The following is a 16,241-nucleotide window of genomic DNA, read 5'->3' as shown; positions in this document are numbered from 1 at the left end:
TTGTTTCTGAATTTTGAGCAACTTGCTTTAAAAAAGATAGAAAATATATAATGATAACCACATATACATAATGTTTCTTTCAAAAATAGGTTAGAAATATTTCTAAAATAAGGCGGAAAATATACTATTTGTCGTCATAAAATCGAGCTTTGCTCGAACGTATTTGTCTCCCGGTGGGACAGCGGTAAGTCTTCAGATTTACAACGCTAAAATTAGGGATTCGATTCCACTCGGTGGACAGAGCAGATAGCCCAACGTAACTTTGCTATAAGTAAACACTCATACGTAAGTCTGTTTTCCCCTAAATGAATGTAACATGAGAAAACATGCGAAATGGTAGGAAATGCGTGTATCCAATGTGGGCCTTCATCTCAGTCAGGGTTTGTTAATGGCAAAACTGCTAAGGTTTTCTTCTCTCTTCCCTAATTTTGAACTGCCGACCGGCAGCACTCACCGCCATCTCTTTAGCTACTCTTTGCTAAGAAATAGTAGGGTTGATTGTCACATTGTAACGTCCTCACTGAAATGCGGGGAATATTCGGAAACTGGTTTCGACCCCATGATCCGAGTTGAGCTAAAACTGCCAGATTATGCTAGATATTTGGTCAGATAAAACGGTCTATTGTTTTTTCAAAACTATCTGACGTTGTTACCCAATATTTTCTTTAAATTGCGTTTCTGTTAGTTGCATTTCGCGCAAAGCTACTCAAAGGCTATCTTCACTAGCTGTCCGTAATTTTGAAGTGATAGAAGGAAGGGAGCTAGTCGACACCACCAACTGCCAACTCTTGGGCTAGTCTTTTACCAGTAAATAATGGGATTAACCGTCACATTATAACGCCTCCACGCATGAAAGGGCGAGCATGTTCGGTGACGGGTTTCAAACCCGCTACCAGCAGATTGCGAGTCGAGTGCCGTAACCACCAGGCGATAGTAGGCCTGTAAGGAGTGTGCTACGCTTTGGACATGAAAGTTTTACGACGGAGCCTTTTGCAACGAAAATTACATTGAAGGGCTATTTTCAAGATGTATGATCGTCAGACAGAACATGATCGGATATGGAGCCATAGACTATAAGGATATGGTGAGGATCCAACATCGTTTTAATATAAAGTATTCAACCTTTTTAGAAAATCCAACATATAGAAGGCAAAGAAACTGAAAAGTCGTTAAATTGGTCAAATCTTTATAGTTGCACTTTCATACAGTAAGCGTGTGTTTTGAAGATCCATGATAACCTACAGGAAGGTCTGATTACCAGGCACGAGATACATCTATATAAGTCAGGTCAGTGAATTTTGCTAGAAAAAATAGTTTGTGCTGGGAGTTTTGAACATGAGTTTAAAAAGAAAAACTTAAACAATTATCTCAACTACTTATTAAACAAATTACAAGTTTAATTTTGAACAGATACACTAGAGAGAAAAGAGCTAGTCAATACTACCGACTGCCAGCTCTTAGGCTACTCTTTTCTGATCGAATTGTGGAATTTGACTGTCACATTTATAGCACACCCAGGGCCACAACGCGTGGAACATGTTTCTTTCGGCAACTAGACGTTAACCACGAAATAATGAACTTACAGTACGAACATGCTAACCGTTGGATCACATGCGGCCGGCTTTTGTTTTTTAAAAATAATTCCTATGGAAATGGTAGGAAGTGGTATTTTTCATGTATTTGGATAGTAACTATTCAATTTTCGAAGAAGGTTAAATTCTTGCCATGCTTTTGGTAGGAACGTAAGGCTGGTGCTCTTGAACTCCAGTTTCAAGTGGCACAATTGGATGAGAATGGTGACCCACTCCTTCGAAAGTTAACCCCCAGCTAACAGCTGCCACTCATCATACAATTGAGTGAACTGGAACGAATGAAATAAAGTATCTTGCTCAAGGGCACAACTGCAGGACACGTGTTTGCCCCAGTCTTGCAACCATCCGACTACGAGTCAAAAGTCGAAAAGATACAGTAAATAAATCTCGATAATAAAAGTATCTGCACATTTCTTTGCATGTAATGACAGATCCCGATTAATATCATTTTCGTGTTTGGGCACTAAGACTTTGAAACTCCACGCTTCTATATAAAAACATATTTTATGATGAATGTGTTTTTCGCTTTTACAAGGTTAAAACATCCTATTATAAAGCTATTTTTCCTAACTTTTCTCCAATACGTTTCAATAACTTCATGTCGCCAAAAATATTTTCTGCATTAAAAATAATCTATAATCCCCGAATATTAAATCTATACAAAGATTGCGAATTTTTTACTCTGATTTAAGTTTTACTTTGTATTTCCGATCCTAATTAAACACAACTGGTCGTTGTACCTATCTATATAAAGATGTTTGTAATCTTATCTATATATATAAATACATATATTAAAAAAAAAGATTTGTTTTAAATTTCGTTACTATTACTTTATTAAAACGGTAACATTTATAATATACTTGATTCTGCAAACCAATTAGGCACATCGAATCCAATTAACAGCGCCATCAGTGGTAGTTATACAGTCGTTTGCAAAATATGAATCGTGTCAGTCACGTACAGTAAAATGTTGCATACCTGTGCAAAATATTACATTTTGAATGTATGAAGGCTAAAAAACACAACATTCAGCAAAGAGCATAATGTCACGTCAGTTATTTAGACAATATAAAGTTGCATTAAGACCAATTCTACACTATATTGTTATCTGTGTCTAAGACTTTGGATAAGCACTCATTCCATGAAACTTTCTGAAACCAAAACACTTCCGGTATATTTCTCTTCATGAGAAATCCATGAAGACGGAAGCCTGGGGATCCTGCATGAAAGACTGTTATTTTATTTTAAGTTTCCTCAATGTTTCCCTGTGTATTCCGCGTATATTTGGTGATAACCACGCATGGGATTCATGATCCATAACAGTATAAAATTTGTCTTGCTATTTAAGCTGACTCGAGCAAGCTCTGAATAGCAATGTTTTAATTATTTCTTAAACAGAAATTGTTGTGAAAAGAAACATAAAACTGATTAAAAACATCAAAGTCCTTGATTCATAACAATCCCGTAAAACAAATAAGTTACGTAACAGCTGGAGCAAAAATATAAGATTGAAAGCGTGCAAATAAACATAGTATCAGTGTTGTGTAACTTTTTGCTGTTTTTACGACAACGCAGGTCACGTGACTCTCGTATCACGCCACTTCCTTCTCGAACCTTCATGAAATATCGGGAGACTACTAGATTGGGGTAGTCTTGCATATATAAGACCGGCCAAGAAGCAACTTAAGGTAATGAGTAAGAATAATTTTGAGCACATGAGAAGTTCGTTGTGAATTATAGCGTTTGTTATAGAGCGACTGTTGAAATTAAGTGTATCGCAAAGTTGTATTCAAAAAGAATAAACCAGTTTTATTTAAGAAAGGACTCGTATCAGTAAAGTTTCTTCGGGAAGAATTTTTACGGAAAATTAACTAACGAACGAAGACGTAACAGTATTATTTTAATTAGCTGCGTGAAGGAAAAAATACGTTATATACAAAATGTGCAATCATGCCATGCGTTTGTTTACCTTCTTATTTTGATATAGAATTGTCGTGTGTGTGGGAAAAATGTATTTAGCTGGCAAAGTCAATACATTTTTAACAAAGGTTTATCAAAAAGTCTATACATTGAAGGTCACGTTTGAACCTTCTAGTTCCACAACAAAATCTGCTGCATTCACCACAAAGCTACGCTGACTTACGTACAAAGAGGGTGGAAATTTTCTTACATATATGGTTAAAGGTGAAAGTTCCCAGCTTTAGGGGCAGATTTCACCGTGAAAATACTATATGTAAAAAAAAAAAAAAGTTTTCGAATTCAGGACATAAAGATACAGTAATGAAATATTATTCTAGGCACTTTTTAGAGTGGCAGTTACTAAGGTGACACTGTAAATAACGTGAGATTTAGATAGACTGGAAATCATCTTGAGTAGTGAATTGACCAGTTTTGAGGGAATAGAACCAATTTGATCAATTCATAATTCCAGTAAAGACGACTGTCCAGCATCCAACATAAGTATACATATCGTGTTTGTGAAATTTATGAAGACTGTTTTCAATGCACATCACATTTTTTATCCAGTCTATTTATTTCTTAGCAGAGGCTCAGTTAAGTTTAACGGAACTAAGTATTACTCCGCAGTCTATCTTGCTAAATATATAGCGGTAATTTACTCTTTTGGGAAATTAGTTTACCTGAAAATGTCATACATATTTCATGTTGGATTATTACAGTGACGTTTTAGCTACAACGTAAGCACAAATAAACGCCTCTTGAGTTTCCTTTCCAACCATTCTTTCAGATCTAGGTCACCTCAAACAAACAAAATGATTAACATACAAGTTATTCGTATTGTTACGTCTCCGTTCGTTAGTTAATTTTCCGTAAATTCGTTCCGACGAAACTTTAGCGACACAAGACCTTTCTTAAATAAAACTGGTTTATTATTTCTGAATATAACTTTGCGATACACTTAATTTCAACAGTCGCGCTATAACAAACGCTATAACTCTCAACGAACGTCTCACGTGCTCGACTCAACAATACTCAGTTCAATTACACATTTTGACCAAATCTGAATATAATGTTTGATAAACTGAACACAAAGAACATCATCGTTTGAAATTAAATTAGTAGATTTTTTCTAGAGTTCATAAACACAACGTTAGTTGAAATTGAACATATATTGTAAAACTGTAACCATACAGTCACGAAAAAATAAAACACCTTGAATAAAAACAAATTAGTTGAAAATTACGATACTGATAGATATTCACGACTGTTCATTTTAAGTTGAATATGTGAGTATTATGTAGTATATATCGTGTGAGCATTAAAGTAAGTTATTTTTAGAAGCAACAGTAATGGCAAGTTTGCTTACATAACTGTTTACAAATGATTTATTGTGAACTGATATCATGTTACTCAAATCTTCTGATAAAAGTTAGTGAGAGATATAGTCAAATAGATCTAGACTGCGTGATTTTGAGTTTAGCCATAAAGAGTATATAGTGGCGAATGTATTACAAAATCAGAGTAGAGAAGAATAATTTATCTTCTCAATTGTGTTCTAAAGTAATTGAACAAACCTCTATAGACATTTTACGAAAAGAGACAATTATTTAAAGCTCTGGATACAACCATGGTAACCAATAGTGTAACGTAAATGAATTTATCACCAATTGTATTGTAATCACAGAGCAGAGAAGAAAAATGTGTCTTGTCAATTGTGTTACAAAGTAACTGAACCAGCCTGTGTGGACTTTGGCAAAAAAGAGATGATTACTTAAAGCTCTGGATACAACTGTGGGGATTAACTGTGTAAAGAACACTTGTAAATATGTTTGACTTGTTTATTGTTGAAATTTATCGCCAACAAGTCACAGACTCATACTGTAAAGAATCCATCCTCTATCCATGTATATAAAAACCTGACATTTCCAAACCAACCAGGATACTACAGAGGTAAACGGTGATAAAAATAGACGTAAGCAGCGGGGGAAAAGGCCTCTATACGTACAGCTGTAGTAGTGGTGAAACTACTGTAGATATTACAATCACGTCATACAATCATGTCGACTGACTTTGATAAGTGGATAGTATAGAGAGAGAGAGAGAGAATAAGAGCACAAGTTTAGAAAGAAGAAAAGGAGAGAGGGAAACACTTGAAATAGAAAGAATAAGAGCACAAATTGAGATTACTAAGCCCATCACCGAAAGATGAAGGGCCCAAGAATGACAATAGGGTCAGGGCCATCCAGCCCAAGCTGCCCAACTTTGATGAACTGAAAGATGACATAGTTGTTTTCCAGGAGATGTATGAAAGATTTGCCCAAAGCCAAAACTGGGACAAAGGCAACTGGGCAGTCTGTCTTGGCCCCCTTCTCACAGAAAAAAAGGCCTAAAAGTGTATGTAGCTATGACATCTAAAGATGGCATGGAATATGACAACTTAATAGTGGTTATGCTGAAATGCTATGAACTTACCAAAGAAGGTTTTCACCATAAATTCAGAGAAGTCAAACCTGACACTGTAAAAACATTATTTCAGTTTGTGGCCTTCTATGGTGGTACTTGAAAAGATAGACTGATTTGGATGAGTGTGAAAATAGTTTTGAAGGACTGGCAGATCTACTAATATGTGAACAGTTCATTATCACATCCTCAACTTACATGTCACTATTCCTAGAGAAGAAATCACCAAAAGGCGTGGACGAGATGATCAAACTGGCAAAACAGTGTATGGAAGTCCATGGAGGGGTATAACTGGCAAGTTCTAGAATAACCAGTTAAAGTTGAAACCAGGGGTGGCTGACCAGAAGCAGAATGCCATCAAAGGTGACACAAGGTTAATATAAAAGAGGGAGAAAAAAATGCTATGCTTGTTTTAAAATGGGGCACTTTGCGAAAAAGTGCAAGTCTTTCACAAACAAGCAGCCACAGAAATTTCAACATAAAATAGTTGGTGCTACTTACAGAGACAGCCCTAACAAGAAAAGAATGACTGTCACCATGGATGCTGCTGCCAGAAGAACAAAATCGAAAGAACTCAGAATCGCCACAAGAGGGGAGTGTTATCACCATGATTAAACAGGGCATGAATGATGGTCAGTTCAATTTTGAAAATGGATCAACAGTGCCAGTAGTGATTGGAGCATGTGACAAAAATTGAGAGGTGTAAAAAATCACAACCTGCCAGTAGGTGAAGGCTATGTTGATAACAAGAAAGTGAAAGTCCTATAAGACACTGGGTTCAATAGTGCTGCAGTGAGAATCAGTCTAGTATCTGACGACTAGATGACAGGCAAGGTACATCTGTACATGCTGATTGATGGAACAGTGAGAACGTTCTCAATAGTAAGAATAAAGGTGGACATTCCATACTACATGGGATACCTTGAAGCTATGTGTATGAAGATACCCATCTATGCCTTGGTGATTGGCAATATACCAGGCAGTAGATATTTATAGGAACCAGACAGAATGGAGATTGATGAGGCAACTGCAGTCACCACAAGAGCTCAAGAGAAGAAGAGCAAGCAAGACATCTAGCCCCTTCAAGTCTCGAAATGTGACATCCTGAATGTAGGTCTACAGGAAGTGAAGGAAGCATGTAAGAAAGACACTTCACTGCAGAAACTTTGGGAGAGTACCATGGAGAAAGTGGAGCACATGACAAAAGAGAAGTGGACCTAAAGAATAGAAGCTCAAAAAGATGTGCTGTATCAGATCTATCAAGGCAGTTATACAGGGGAAGTTTAGCAGATCAAAGCACCAAAAGAAAAAAAGGACTTAAGTGATGAAGTTGGCTCATGAGTCGATTTTGGGAGGATACCTAGGAGCAAAGAAGATGACAATCAGAATCACCTGCAACTTCTATTGGCCAGGATCATTGGAGATGTGACTAGATTCTTCAGGTTATGTGACATCTCTCAAAAAACAATACCTACAGGGAAAGTAGCCAATGTGCCACTGGGTGAGATGCCTCTCATAAAGTAGCCATTTATCATAGTAGCTGTGGACTTGATCAGACTACTAGCCCCTTTATCTGACAAGGACACCCAGAACATGGTGGCAGTAGTCGACTATGCAATACATTATCCAGAAGCTATAAATTTGCCAAAGATAGAGACAGAGAGAGTAGCAGAAGCCCTCTTTGAAGTTTTCTGCAGAATAGGCTTCCCAAAAGAGAGAGGGACCCAGTTTGCCTCACAACTGATTCAAGAGGTGTGCAGACTTATCAGTAGTAGCCAACTTTTTACCACCCCATATAATCCCAGATGTAATGGACTTTGTGAGAGAGAGTTGGAGTCTTAAAGCGTCTGCCAAAGAAGATATGCCAAGAGAGACCACGTGACTGAGACAGGTACCTGGAAGCAGTATTATTTGCCTATCGAGAAGTCCCACAAGGAAGTACAGGATTTTCACCCATCGAGTTGCTGTACAGAAGACCAGTGCGAGATCCAATGCAGATGTTGAAAGAACTGTGGACAGGAGAAGAAGTGTCAGAAATGAGTAACACATACCACTATGTGATAGACCGACTGGAGAATACCTGTCAACTCACTCGAGAGAGCTTTGTATGCAGGTCAAGGCAGTCAGAAGCACTTTTATGACAAGAGGCCAAGGATCAGCGTTTCAAGATCAAAGTGGTTGAGAAGACCAAGATCTACCACGCCAATCTGTTGAAGAGGTACTTCAAAAGGGAAGAAGGTGTAGCTATTGAGGCACAACTGGACATGGCATGTGTATTTTTAAGTATTGATTATAGTCTTACCACAAGTCATCAACCTTTTAGCTATTTAATTACGTGTTCTAAAACAAGTTACAAGTAAAACTATTATTAATATTTTTTATTGGTTGTATTTTAAGTATTGTATTAGTTTAGTATAAATGTTGTAGCTTAATATTATATGTTATTGACAAGGCGGATGTTGTCACTAGGTGAATGATAGGTTTCTATAGGTGGATAGTGTTACCAAGGTACTATAGGTGGTTGGTCTTACTAAAGTACAATAAGCAATAGTGTTACATCACCTTATGTTTATAGTTTTCACTTATACATTTAATTATATGCCCTAAAATGTTTTTCATAATTATCATGCTTACCCAATCTATTTTTTATTATTAGTTACAGTTTTCAAACTGTATAACACCATAGAAAGGATAATCTCTAAATAGTATACAATAATTTAAATTTCATGCTTAGATTTATGTTGATTTGCTTCACTAATGTTTGCTTTTAAACAATTATATACCTCTCTATGTAAATGGCTATGTCTAATATTACTATTGTATAAAATTATCTTACCTTTCTGTAGAAATTTTCACAAATCAAAAATGGTTTTTGAAATGACCTCTTTAAAACTATTTTGCATATAAGCATTCGTCAAAAACTAGTTCAAAAGCTCGATCACATCTGATATTAGGAATAGGTGTAAACTGTAAAAAGAAACATATATACCATTTTGATGTAGAATTTTTCATTGTGAAAATTAGCGAATACTAGACACCAACTGACACTGCAAAAATTGGTAATTAAGCAAGTGACCCCTAAGGCTAGTGACGCAGATTTAACCGGGTAGAATACATTGAGTGACATTTTTATATGAATATAGTAGATTATAATTTTACTATATAAAGATTCAAATATATATTAATTTAAATATTTGTTGACAAATCAGAAAGTCTATTTCTGTATCTTTTTTTTAATTTTTCACTACTTATTATTTCTTTCTCATCTATCATGGTCATATTCTGCTTTAAATAAAGCATGTACTCATTATCATTGGCAGAAGAACTTACTAGCATCCTAGACATCTTCCTCAGAGACTGAGATGTGGAAGATATAATAATACACTCTGCCAAATAGCATGAGCTGCTAGAGACTTCATGTGCAAGGAGTATGATGTCATAGTTATTTCTGTATCTAGTTGATGGTAAATTCTATAAAGTCAACTATGCCGCAATAAACGTTGGTATGTTTATTTTGCCTGAGTAATATTCATCTGAAGAATCATTAATGCTACCAATTACTTTAGTTAAACTTGCTGTAACAGCTGCTAACAGAACATCACAATAATCTGATTTTCATCGATTAATTTTTTATCGCTACCATTAAATGATGTACCTCCTGCTTTTATTTCATTTATCGTACATCTATATTTTGCCAGTTTATTTTTTGGAAATTCTAAATTATCAACATATACAGCATATTACTGGACATTATACATCCTCTAAGTTCAGGTGGTCCTACACTGTTATTTAAAAGATATAATACAATATTATTACCTTTATTTATACGTAGTGGCTAGATCCTGGAGGGGGCCAGGAACAATCTTTCAAATACAAAATACTCGGTAGTTCAAACATTTGGCGAGAATTAACGTTAAGTAAGTCTATGGACTAATGCCTCATTCAAAACTGTAGCCGATCGTTACGACCCCCTCTTAATTAACATATATTGTACACTAAGATTGACCTTTGATCAATTATAACTTGGCTAGCTTCGTATATGAACTCGGCTTTTGTATTTAATAAGCCATTTACAACAGCATACAAAGTACCCAAACCCACATCATCAGCCTTTGTACATAAATAAGCAAATTTACAGCGACTACCTGACAGACTTCTATGTAGTTCAGTAAGTTAATTCTAGACAAACTGTAATAAAAACGAGTTATTGCATAAATCTGACTACATGCATGATAAAAGTAGTCCAAATTATCTCTCCCCAAGTAACATATATTATAATTATACCAAATGTCACCTACAGCTAGAACTTAAACAAATCGCCAGTTTGAAAAATTATAAGTCTATTAATTAAAAGGGTATTTATGTCTAACACACTCCTAGTGATTTAACCCAATGAAAAATGTGCGTGCTATCACTGGAACTGTTTGTGATTTGTCAGACTGTCACACAAAACAAATAATGAAAAGGTGATAACACCACATTAAATAGTACTCTCATTACATACATGGGTAGAAAGGGAACTGAAAATGTATTAGATATTCTGGATGCAAACCTGATCATCATGATTTAATAGGTGATAACACCACATTAAATAGTACTCTCATTACATACATGGACAAGGGAATTGAAAATGTATTAGATATTCTGGATGCAAACCTGATCATCATGATTTAATAAAAATGAAAATAGCATTTTGCTGATAAAACCATCAGTGAAACCACATCAAACCTGACACTCTCAGGTCTAAAAGATATAAATATCAATACGGAGTAGAAGGTTAAGCTCCAATCATAGTCAGTCTCTCATTTCTGCTCAATTCAGGTCAAAGTTCAAAATTAAAAATGAGAGACTGAACAGTATTCGCCACTAACTTTTGTGTTATTTTTGTTCGGTCCAATGGTGTAATTTGACCATAATTATTACAACGCACCTACGGTGACAAGATGCCGTTTCTGCGATAACAGGATGTGATTCACGATCCCTCGGATTTACAGTTCAGATACCCTAATCACTGAGCCATGCCTACAGTTACACAAAATAAATATTAGTTTAGGATTCTAATAGGTTACAATCCAATAAATGCAAAAAGTGTATCAAATTATTTCAAAATATTAATGAAAGCAATCAATAAATTTAGTGTAAAGATTTATAATAGTAACGGTCCTCTATCCTTGATCATCCAATAGACAGGCTGGGGTAGGGCAAGAAACCTATTTTTTTTCTATTGATACTTTAGAGACGCACCCTGGTTGCGTATGCTTGTCAGTGTTTACATAAACTTTACAAGAAGCCATAAGAAAGCATTCAGTCATAAGAAAGCAACTTTGTGTTAGCCATTGATATTTAATTTCGCATAAGGATATAAAATGATCTAATACATGGATTAAACAATAACTGAGAATTAACAGATTAATTAGAAAATATCCAGCGTCAAGATGTTAATAAAACACTTTAAGGAAATGAAACATTTAATGATTTAGAGCAGAATAAATAACTAGCAGTAAACACAGAAAGTACGTTCTCAAGTAGGCGGTATGATGTATGGTGAAAATACAAGTGACTACAAAAATTAATACTTCCTTATGTTTACAAGAACTCACATTCTTACCTATTCAAATACACTTTATCCTTTTTTACTGTAAAACGTACCATACCTTAAGAAATCAAATGAAAAATAAGGTGCTAGCAGTGTTACAGTTCCAACGTAGAACATTAATATCTATATTTCTATGCAAGAAACATAAACGATGGAATCACTTTTCAAAAGTGAAATATTGTCATCAGACCTTTGTAATTACATTTTTGTTAATTGGCTATATTACTATTCGGAAATGGTTTTATTTTGAAGAGAAAACATGCATGTATTGAAACCAACATTCATTCAATGATTAAAAAAATATCACCGTTTGAACAACTAAATTTAGCTCTGTAAGTCACAAACCATATTTTCCCATCCTGTGATATGTTTCCAGCTTGAAAACAGATTTTTCTGAATGTGATTCTAAGCGGTAGGTGAATAACTTGGTTTTAATTGATAGCTTTCTTACTAATTGTTGAAAATGAAACTTCAATAAACGATTGTCTCTTTAAACATTACGTTTTTGTAGCAAACATATGCATTTAATATAATGATAAAAAACGTTTCTTATCATTAAAATCTACTGTAGAGTAATTAGTTTCGAAATTACGAAATTTACTGAGAAATAAAAAAGTGTATTTTCGAAAGTACCACGGTTGCTTAGCTGTAAGTTTGAGGGTTTATAATGCCAAAACAATCAGGTTTCGATACCCACGGTAGTCAGAGCATATAGCCCATTGTGTAGTTTTGTGCTTAATAACAAACAAACAAACAGGCATTTTGCAAAATTTAGCTTTATTGTAAAGTTTAACACGTTTTAAAAAATCAGAATCATTTAAACGTCAAAAAAGTATTATACTGAATAAGAATACTTATGAAGTTGAATAGTATAACTCTAGAATATTGTTTTAAGATTCTTGTAAAAGGATATATACTAATTTTAGAATATTAATAACATTAACAATTCAACGAAAATTAAACTTTTTGTCTGGACCGAAAATGTCTATTTTTAACTTCGATAACTTCTCTCAACCCAGTAATTTCGGACACTGAAGAATACCTTTTTGAATTTGATCAATAGCTCTCAACAGGTCATAGGTTATTTCTTCTGTCACCACAGAATCATGTTTATAGTTCTTGTGGTTTATAATAAACTCGCGGGTCCACCTAGCACCAGTCATAGTTTCTCCAGAAGCACGTTGTTGAATGAATTTTAAGTATCGTTCTAGACAAGAGGCAGTGTCAGGGTTAATATTTTCACTGATATAACTCTTTATCATCGGAATTACCCCACGATATCCGTTCGTTGATCCGTTTAGTATTTCATTCAGTGTTATAAACTTCCACTTTTCCTTGTCCAACTTGAAAGCAGATTTTTCTGAATGTGATTCTGCAATGAAACCGATATCACCTTTAACCCAGAACTTTTGTTCTTGAACAGCATCTCGTTTTTGTGCTGCCTGGAAATTTTCTTGAAGTTTGCTTATTGGAATGAGCCAATTTAATTTTTTATTTATTACAACTTTGGAGAAAAGTGCAACAAATATTGCTAAAGCTGAATTTTCAAAGTCCGTTAATTGAACATCCATTGCTTTGCACTCCAGACGCCAGAATGCTGAAATGCTAGGATCAGGAATCTTTATATTAACTGCTGGTTCACGGAAAAGTGTTAAGATATTGCTTAATCCAGTTTCATCTTCTTCCAACTGTTCCTTACATAACAACATTGGTGTTCTTAAGAGAGCACATGATACCTGAAGAGCAAGTTGTGAATCTATTCCTTCGGAAGTAAGTTTTTCGTAAAACTGTTCATCATAAACAATGGGTATGTCATTTAAGTCTGATCCATCTGGTGAGAAATACAAGTAATTTGATTCCCAACGAGAACTATTAGGAATCTTGTAATTTAATGTTTCGGGATGGTTGATCTCTTTTCTTGTTCTGTCATCAAACCCTTCAGCAAGAGGCTGCCATCGACAATCTAGCTCTGTTAGGAATCCTCTTCTAACTGGAGCATTAGCACTTAAAGCCATCATTATTGGAGATAAAACGCATAGTTGATCGTGTAAAAACTTGACGTCTTCCAAAGATGGTGCTTGTACTGTAATCTGAAGAGAACAGCTGCTAAGTCCAAACATTGAACAATCTTCATAAACATGATCTGGTTTGGCTACTTCTTTAGATTGTCCATCGTCGCCCAATGCTTGCAAATCTTCAATAAATGGGTCAAGTGTATGCTCATCTTTAAAAATCGGTATATTTACTACGGCTCGTTTCCCTTTTCTTGTGTCATTTAGAATAACTAGAGCTCTGTATGTTTCATTTTCTACACATATAAGCCCATCTGGAATAAACAGTGACTTACAAAGGCCAAAATTAGGTGTAGGCTTATAAGCTGGTTGAGTAAATTGCTTAGTACCTAGTCGTGGGAACATCCCCATGTTTATGTAAGTTTCATCACACTCCAAACTGGCCAATACTTCTTTTTTCCTCATTGACATATTTTCTTGTATTTGATGAAAACAATCCAAAACATCCTCGAAAGGTTCTTGTGGACAACATTCTAGCATAGACTCAACACACTCATCGGTCCACCTGCCAACAAGAGAATGCTTTTCTTTTAACTTCTTTAGAACGCTGGTTGCACGTAGACATAGTCTTACAGTTTTGGTTTCATGATTGAATTTTACTATATGTCCTTCAGTCTCATCTCCCCATTTAAATGGATCACCTCTCCTATACTTGTGTTGATTGTAATGGTAAATAAATTGCTTACAAGCCAATATTCGTGCTTTGTCTGCATGTTTCAGCAATTCGTCCCAACTCAAAACATGCGGATTTTCTAATAACTTCATAGTTGATTTTTATAGCAGCTACAAACTTCTACTTTTGTCAGTTTCGAATGATTTTATACTTGAACACAAGTCAGAGTTGTTATAACAGCGCATGCGCTTTGAGAAAGCCATTGTCGTAATGACGATGCGCCTACGTCACATAGTTAGTAGCCTATGAAAGGAAACATTACACGTTCAGTTTAATTAATTCGTGCAACACTGAGAGTTAGAACACTACTGACTGGCATATGGTGTATAAAGCCAGAATTATAGTGATCTACTCTCCTCACTTTCAATGCTGATTAAGAATTCATCGCCACAACTCCAATCGCATTGTGAAGAAAGTTGCATATAAACAACGAATACATTTCGTAGTTACTATGATTATAATAGCGTTAAGTCCACGTCTTTCATTCATGGAAAACACGTAGGTTCAAGAAATCAGTTTAACGCAAAAATACGATACCCTATAACCCCGAGCGCTGTCGAAACGTGAACCTATCTTCTTCAGGAGCAAACTGGGAATGACCAAATACAAAAACCCAAATCATGATAGTAATTGGATTTAAAACATTTGATTCTAATTATTTGAGAATTGCTTCTCAAAAAACAACAACAAACAAAAAAAAACACGATAGTCAGATTGTATAGCTTGTCGCAATGTGTAGATCTGGCAAGCTAAAGAGCGAAAAGAACCGAAAACGGGTCGCGACTGGAGAGTAGCTCAACCCAACGGGTGGGGATGTGTAGTAGCGAAAAGAACCGAAAACGGGTCGCGACTGGAGAGTAGTACAACCAAACGGGTGGGGATGTGTAGTTCTAATACCTAGAATTTTAATGTAGGACGAGAGTACCCCGAGGAAAACCCAGTTTCAATACCCGGAACCGAATTGGAGAGTAGTACAAACCAAACGGGTGGGGATGTGTAGTTCTAATACCTAGAATTTTAATGTAGGACGAGAGTACCCCGAGGAAAACCCAGTTTCAATACCCGGACACCGAATTAGAGAGTAGCTCAACCCAACGGGTGGGGATGTGTAGTTCTAATACCTAGAATTTTAATGTAGGACGAGAGTACCCCGAGGAAAACCCAGTTTCAATACCCGGACACCGAATATTCTATCTGGGCATTGCCTGAGCGGTGTATCTGAAACGAGAAGAGAGAGTACAAATATAGTAAGGAGCTTGGGTGGGTGCGCCATGTTTCGGATGTTTTGTTAGCGTTGGAAATTGCTTCGTTAATGTGTTTCTTATGCCGACTATCCGATAACATTTCTTGGCTAATTTTTGGATGCGGTTTTGGAGGCTATATAGAATATTTAAAGATTCGAGATAGATGGGTGGGGTATATTTGGGAAGGCGTAAGGCTAATCGGGCGGCTTGATATTGTAAGCCTTCAAGTTTTCTGATTAAATTGGTGGACATGTTGTATTGCATGTAACCATGCTACCTAACCACCTGGCCATGCCAGGGCCCAATAAGAATGCACACTACATGAACGAGAAAAAAAAAACAACACTTTATTTAACTGACTGAGAACAAACTAATGATATGAAGTAATTTATTCCAGGATCTAGATTTATTCCACAAGGTTGAACAGTATAAGATTGCAATTCAAATGGCTTCTTTTATCTCTCTATCGGCTTTAGTTTTGAAATCGGTTTCTGTTATATTAATGAAGTGACTCTCAATTTCAATTCAGTTTAAGACAACTGTCATTTCCACATACTTTCATGCTCGATAAGTTTTTTGGCTCGGTCTCTATTAGGAAGTTCGCTGTGACGTAATCAAATGGTCACGTGACTCATTGGTTGGCAA

The 16,241-nt window shown here is 35.7% G+C and overlaps 1 pseudogene; it reads right to left on the bottom strand.

Moving 5' to 3' along the window:
• Positions 1 to 12,617: 12,617 nt before the first annotated feature.
• LOC106467173 lies at positions 12,618 to 14,444 on the bottom strand (annotated as a pseudogene).
• Positions 14,445 to 16,241: the final 1,797 nt, after the last annotated feature.

The sequence above is a fragment of the Limulus polyphemus genome, unplaced genomic scaffold (assembly GCF_000517525.1).
Source record: "Limulus polyphemus unplaced genomic scaffold, Limulus_polyphemus-2.1.2 Scaffold2514, whole genome shotgun sequence".
NCBI lineage: Eukaryota > Metazoa > Arthropoda > Merostomata > Xiphosura > Limulidae > Limulus > Limulus polyphemus.
The sequence above is the reverse complement of the archived record's forward strand: the minus strand, read 5'-3'. Positions and strand labels throughout refer to the sequence as shown.